Below are 7,756 nucleotides of genomic sequence, written 5' to 3'. Positions count from 1 at the left end.
TCTAGTCTATTCCCATGTTCCTGGCTAGAGGGAGTTCAGCTGAGGCAAAGTTATCCCCAGGCTCTGTCTGCCCTGAGCACTGCTTGACTGCAGACAGACAGATGGCTCCTTGTCAGTTGTCAGACAGAGTGGAGCCCAGTGGTCTCTGCTAAGCCTCTTAGGTAGTCTCCGCTCCTTCCCATTAGTGAAGCTCATCTGATAGATGACTCTGGTGGTATGGCCAACGTGCCTATGACAGTCTTAGGTCTCATCCCTGTTCTAAGATCCCTGAGCAGAGGTTGGGGACTGAGAGATAGGGGTCAGGGGTGGGGATGAGGATACTGGGTGTTTTCTGGTTTGTTGGAGAAGATCTCAGAGCTAGGCCATGTGGTGAAACCTACCAATACTGACCCAGATGGAGTCTGGAAATCTGATCCTCCTTCAGCCCGTGGATGTCCTTGAGCAAAGCCTCTTCACAGGGACACAGCCTCCTCATCGGTAACACAAATTCCCAGTGCCCTTTCCTTCTATGCGCTTCTACTTAGAGCCAAGTGCTGGTTTCTAAGGGCTGGAGCTGAGCCCGGATGGCGCTCAAGTCTAAAATTCAGACCACTGTCTGTCTGTGCTTCATTCACGGCTGATTCTTCAGGGGCTGTCATAGCAATCTAGAGAGCAGAGGGTGCTGTATGTAGCCTGGCCTCTGTTCAGCAGGGGCAGGACCTCTGTCTGTCTGGCATTGCAGCAGCTGGGGCCCTGAGAGGCCTAGAGACTTGCACTATTTCTCATGGCGGTGCTGTGTGAGAAGAAGGACAAGAGCCAACAGATCCACTCCTCTCCTACCTCTGCTAGACACTTGAGGACATGAGCCTGGGAGACCTCAGGGCTTTGTGAAAACTCAATATGGAGTTCTGGGGAGGGGTGACTGCGGCCTGAGAGGAACATCTGGTAGAAGACTCAGGCAGGCACAGCAGAGCTCAAAGCTCAGCCCGGCCATCTCTCTCACTAAATCAAATGAAAGAGAAGCCCAGGATTTTTTAGAGGTTCCTTCCAGGTTTGAAACTTTAAAACTCTGAAAGTGCAGGGCAGTGGTGGTGCATGTCTTTAATGCCAGCACTTGAGAGGCAAAGACAGGCAGATTTCTGAGTTTGAGGCCAGCCTGGTCTACAGAGTGAGTTTCAGGACAGCTAGGGCTACGCAGAGAAACCCTGACTCGAAAAACAGACAAACAAAACAAGACAAAACAAACAAACAAAAACAAAATTCTGAAAGTAAAGAGTCAGTTTCCTGGGCTCCCTGGAACTCCTGGGGTCAGGCAGCTTGCCTCAGGTGCCATGCAGCTGAGTCTCAGGCCTGATGGGGAACCAGAGAGAACTGTTATCTCTTCCCTCCGGCCTTCCATTACCCCTATTCCCTAAGGATCAGAAGCTCTGTCATTTCCCCATCTCACAGGAAACCAAACCCAATGGAGCCCAGGGGCACACTAAGTGGCCAGGGGCCAAGAGAAACAGCTGCCTTGGGTGTCATCTTGCTACAGGAGTGGAGAGGACCTGGACTTTTAAGGTCCCCTTTCAGACTGGGTAGGTAATATGAACCTTTCCCCTCCCATTGCCCTGGGAGAGAAGGTTGGAATGGTCCCCAGAACTGGGCCAGCACTGGCCCCAAAGTGAGTCTATTTCACCAAGCTCCCAGATAGTTAGAGCTGAGTTCACGTGTGAACTCAAAGCTTGAGAGCAGGAGGCAGCCTTTGAGAGAAGCACAACCCAGAGAGCCAGGGGAGGCAGCCACCAAGCTGTTTCCCCCACACACAGACAGGGTATTGATCCCGCTTGCTCACCCCCCGCCTTTTCTCCACTTCATGGCGCAGCTAATGGCCTGGAAAAGACTGGCCAGCTGTTCCCCAGCTGTGACATAATGAGCTCAGGGACGATCAATGCTGTTCCGGTCTCTAATTAGGCCGGGAACTGGCTGGGGTGAAAGTGTGGCCTGTTTCCTGAGGGTGCAGCTTCCACTCCAGTCCCCAGCTGCATTTTGCTGGCAGCCACCTGGGCTCCTGCATCTGCGCCCTAGAGGAATAGACAGGGCCCTCCAGTGGCCGTTGGGAGGGTTTCTGGCCCAGAATTCTGTCTCGGGAGGCAGAAAGTAGGGGCTGCAGAATTCTTCTCTCTCTCTCTCTCTCCCTCCCTCCCTCCCTCTCTCTCTCTCTCTCTCTCTCTCTCTCTCTCTCTCTCTCTCTCTCTCATCTCTCCCTTCTCTCCCCTCCCCCCTCTCTCTCCTCTTCCTCCTCCTCCCCCTCTCCTCTCTCCCTTCTCTTCTCCGCTCTCCTCTTCCTCATCTCTCTCCTCTCTCTCTGTCCTTTCTTGTCTCTCTGTTCTCTTTCCTCACTCCTCTCATGTGTGTGTGTGTGTGTGTGTACACATGTGCGTGTGTGTATGTGTGTGTGTGTGATGGCTCCCCCTCGCTTGCTGTCATATCCTACTCTCTGCTTGCAGTCATTCTGTGCAGTGGTCTTCAACCCTGGTTCCCTCCAGCTCCACAGGCCTGAGGTTCTGTCGAGGACTCTCCCAGACACAGGTCCCAGATGCCCAAGCCAGAGGCTAAAGGCAAGTCTGGCTGCTGGCCCAGCCTCCCTCTGCTATTTATACTCTCGTCCTGGGAGGCAGGAATCAGCTTCTCAGTGTATTCACTGCAGGGGAGGAAGTAAAAGGTGTACATTCAGGCAAAGACACGAAGAGTGGGGAGCTGACCCAGAGCTTGGAGGGAGAGAGGGAAGAAGGGAGGGAAGAAGGGAGGAAGGGAGGGAGGGAGAGAAAGAGGCAGGGAGGAAACAAACAAACAAAAAAGCCAAACAAGAAAGGCAGAAAAGGCGAGAAAATGGGGCGTATCAGAAGAAGCAGGAGCTTAGGGAAAAGAACAAGGCCACACCTTGTGCTTGGAGGGCCAGGCCCCAAGTGCCGGATCAGATGCCCCACCAGGGAAGCCGAGGTGCCACAGAGACTCTCCAGGGGCCTGGTGTGTAATTTCAGGATCAGGAAGAGAATAGTTGGGGTCAGAAGGGCACAAGGCAAGAGCCACGAGTGTGGGCGGGGCTGCCTTGAGGGATAAGCAGGCCAGTAAGCAGTGCTCTCCAAGTACAGGGGTAGCTGAGAGCAAAATCAGAAGAATAGAGGAGGAGTTATTTTAGGAATCTTCAAGAAGGCTCTGGAGAGAGGGGGCCTAGGATTTCTGTAGCCGCTAATTCAGAGCAAGTCAATATGGCCCCATGATTTTTAGGGGTAGCCTGGGTTGAAGAGTGTACATTCCCAGCCCTTACACCGTTTGAAACTTCAAACACGAGCCAATCAGACCCAATTGATTATGGGTATCCCTTTCTTGGCCCATCCCGGCCCTTGGGCACTATTTCTGTCTGGCTGTGATTCCAAGAAGAGACCCATTTGGAGAGATCGAAAGTGTCCACTTTCATTCATTTCCTAATTCCACCTGCCCAGGCAGTGAGCCTCTGAAGCTGTCAGGGCCATGGAGCCAGGAGCTACCCAAAGACTATAGCTGCTGACTCAGATCAAAATACACACAGGAAACGACATTCCATTCAGCAGTCTCAATTCAACTACTCATTAGAAGCTGAAGCTTAGGGAAGCTAACCTGTCCACACAGGGGAGCTGCGGGGACCTCAGTTCGTCAAATCTACCACAGCCTTTTCTCTTAGGAGACCTGTCCCTCCTGTCCACCCTTCACAGCTGAGACTGCAGCTATGTGAAAAGGTGCCCTCAAGACCACAAGCCCCCAGGATAAAGAAAGCAGGTGTGGGGTTAGCAAAGAGAAGCTGTGTAGCGAGACACTGCAGTAACTCTTGAGAGCTCTGTGGCCAACACTGCCCTCTTGTGACTAAAATGTACCAATGCAGGCTTAGGGCCCTGAAACATCGCTGATTGCTTCTCTTTACCATCTTGATCCTTCTTATCCAGGGTCCCCCTGCCTCAGTATGAAGTGGTAGACTCTCTGAAGATAATTCATCAGAGTCAGACTGTAAGAAAGTCAGATTCCACATACCACTCTTGGTCACGAACTCTGAGGGAGCATTCACAAGACATCTCTTGATCCACAAGGAGCCGTTCAGAGTTAAAGAGCTCGGGTGTAGTCGGATGGGCATGAGAGCCAAGTAAGGCATGGCTCTAATTGTAGGTAGTCCAGAAGTACAGGGAGGGAATTAGGAGGAATGGAGAGCTGCTTGGGGAAAGACCAGGAGGTGGTGGCCAGGCTGGAGAGGGGAGAGCTAGGTCTCTCTTGTGTGTACTAGGGCCTGGTTGGGTTGGGCTAACCACAAGACACTTGAACACTTGCCCCAGAGACATAGAGTAGAGGTGGCTCCAAGAGAAAGAGACCAGACACCTGGGGCTGGATTGGTTCTTTCCAGAGGGGAAATCAGGCCAGCTCTTTGTTCTTAGGCCAAAGCTAAAGTTGGTCTTCAGTTGGACATCCAAAGCTGGCCTTGGGTGTCACATCTCTGGGCAGCTTCTTATGACATCAGGAACCTAAATGGGTGATTTCAGGTACCCAAACTGCTCCTCTGTCCCTTTTCACCTCCTCCCCAAAGAACGAACATGCAGCCTACACAGTTACCTGGCCAAAGTTCTAAAGGCACCACTGGAACTGGAGGATCGTTGATCTCCATGTCTCCTCCCCTCTGGCCCATCCTGGTTTCTGTGTTCCATCTGACTTTCCTTTTCAATCGGTCCCAAGTCTTAGCTCCTGCATGAAATAGATACTTTATGTTCCTCTCTCTGGTCTCAAAACACAAGGAAAAGCCTATGTGTCTAGTTTAGCTCCCTATTCTCTGGGACTTGTAGGTTCAGCCATACTTAACCATTGACTCTCAAGGATGACTGGGGATAGACCCTGGTTTCCCTGCCCACAACATTTTGCTGTGTTGATGCCCAAGTCTGACCTCTCAGCCAGGCTCACAAGACCCCTGCAACCCCATAGAGCTGCCTGTCTATTCTCCCTTTTTTCCTACATGCGAATTATTTTCCTGTCAAGTGAACAACTCAAGACAGATGTCTTGGGAATTCCTTTTCTCTTTTTCATCTGCCTTCCTTCCTTCTTCCTTCCCTGTCCTCTCTTTTTCTTTGGGTATGCGTGCATGTGTGTGTGTGTGTGTATGTGTGTGTGTGTGTGTGTGTGTGTGCATGTGTGTGTGCGCGTGTGTATGCACATGTCCCTGTATCTGTGAGTGGTCATGGATTGAGTAGTGCATGTGCACGTCTGTGCACACATGTGGAGGCCAAAGAGCAACCTTGGGTGTCGTCTTCGGAAATGCCTTCTCTTTTGAGACGGGATCTCTCATGGGCTAAGAACTTACCCTTTAGGCTAGACCAGCTGTTCTGAAAAGCCCTAGGAACCCTGTCTCTGCCTCCCTGGTACTGGGGTTACACACACCTGCTATCACTACTGCTATTTTTACATGAATTCTGGGGATCAGGTTCACATCCTCTTGCCTGCACCACAAACACTTTAACCTGAGCTGTCTTCTCAGATCTTTTCTTTCTTTGAGATAGCCTCAAATGTAGTTTAAGCTAACCTTGAATTCATGACTCTCCTGCCTTAGCCTCTTGAGTGCTAATATTACAAGAGTGTATCTCCATTCAGGGCTCCTGATATGTTTTTTTCCTTTATTGAAAAAGGCTTGCTTTTCATGCAGTTCATCCTGATTACAGTTTCCCCTCTCTCTATTCCTCCCAGTTCATCCCCACCTCCCCCCATCTGGTTCTATCCCCTTTCTGTCTCTCATTAAAAAACAATATATAATATAATATAATATAATATAATATAATATAATATAATATAATCAAACATATCAGAATAGGACAAAACAAACAAACTAAAGGAAAAAGCCCAAGAAAACTCATAAACAATAGATACAGATGCGGAGACCCACTTACACACTCAGGAATCCCTTAAAAACATAAAACTGGTAGCCATAGTAGATACACAAAGGACCTGTAGGGTGAGAGGAAGGGGGTGGGGAGGGAGATGGACAGAGAGACAGAGAGAGAAGTTTAAGAAACAAAAATCTCTAACACTACATTATGGAACAAGGAACCAGCAAAGCTGCTGCTGAATTCGTTCTCTGCTGCCCAGTACTGCTGGGCATACAGCTACTGTTAAGATTAGCTTGTTCCCCCAGAGAGACTCCCTTGAAGAAAATAAAATTTTCATTTGTAAGTAATTATCAATTGGAGATAGCCAACCCACACCTGACATGGCTTGGCTGACCAAGAGAGATAGGTTAGGGACCTAAGGTAAAGCCAAGTACTACTCTTCTATTAAAAGAGTGTAGTAAACAACTCCTAACACCATTCTGCTATACTCATAAATCAGTGCCTTGCTCAGCCATCATTAGAGAAGGTAATGGGAACAAATACAGAGACACGAGGCCAGACAATATGCAGAGAGTGAGGGACCATGAAACACTCAGCCTGCAACAGATGTCTGCATCAAATCTCTTCCCTCAGGCCTCAGGGAATCCTGGGGTCAGAAAGAATGTAAAAACCAGAGGGGATGGAGGACATCAAGGAATCAAGGTCTTCTACATGACATAGTCGAAGCTCATGTGAACTCAAGGCAGCGAATGAGGCATGCAAAGGTTCTGGGGTTTTTTTGTTTTGGTTTTGGTTTTTTTGAGACAGGGTTTCTCTTTGCAGCCCTGGTGTTGTAGAACTTGCTCTGTTGACCAGGCTGGCCCCAAACTCACAAAGATTCACCTGCCTCTGCCTCCAGAGTGCTGGGATTAAAAGTATGCACCACCATTGCCCAGACCTGATATGTGTGTATGTACATATATATGTATGTATTATGCATGAGTACTCTATCTGCATATACACCTACATGCCAGAAGAGGGCATCAGAGCCCAGCATAGATGGTTATGAGCCACTGTGTAGTTGCTGGGAATTGAACTCAGGACCTCTGGAAGTGCAGAAACCACTGAGCCATCTCTTCAGCCCCCGATATGTTTTTAGACTCACCACTCTCCATGATTTGCTAAGCCTGTGCCTTTCTTCTGAGCCAGCCACTCCTCCTCAGCTTTCTTCCGTCACAACAATGGTAGCTCACAACTATCCTTAACTCCAGTTCCAGGGGATCAGATACTCTCTTCTGCCCTCCATAGGTACCAGGCATTTGTGTGGTACACAGTATAAACACAGGCAAAGCACTCATATACAGCCAGACAGTGGTGGCACACATCTTTAATCCTAGCACTTGGGAAGGAGTGACAGACTGTTCTCTGAGTTTGAGGCCAGCCTGGTCTACAGAGTAAGTTCCAGGACAGCCAGGGCTACACAGAGAGACCATGTCTCGAAAAACCAACCAAACAACAACAACAAAATACCCCACCTATATACATAAAATAAAAACAGGTAAATATGTAAAAGAAATAAGTGATACATGTGTGAAGTGATGTTAATTACTCTGATCTAGTAACACATTGTATACAATTGTCAAAATGCCAGACTGTGGCTTGTGAAAACATACAATTATTATGTGTGAATTGAGGATGGAGATAGCTCAGGTAGTTAAGAAGCTTGCTGTGCATGAAGAAGAGAGTCTGATTCATAGCATCTTTGAAAAAAAAAAGTCAGGATAAGCTGGGCATGTGTACATTTAATCATAACACTTGGTAGGAAGAGGCAGGAGGATCTCGGTGAACTCAAGGCCAGCCTGGTCTACACAGTGAATTCTAGGATAGCCAGAGCTAAATAGTGGATCACTGTCTCCAAAAAA

This window comes from Mastomys coucha, unplaced genomic scaffold (assembly GCF_008632895.1).
Source record: "Mastomys coucha isolate ucsf_1 unplaced genomic scaffold, UCSF_Mcou_1 pScaffold16, whole genome shotgun sequence".
NCBI classification, from domain to species: domain Eukaryota; kingdom Metazoa; phylum Chordata; class Mammalia; order Rodentia; family Muridae; genus Mastomys; species Mastomys coucha.
Note: the sequence above shows the minus strand (reverse complement) of the source record.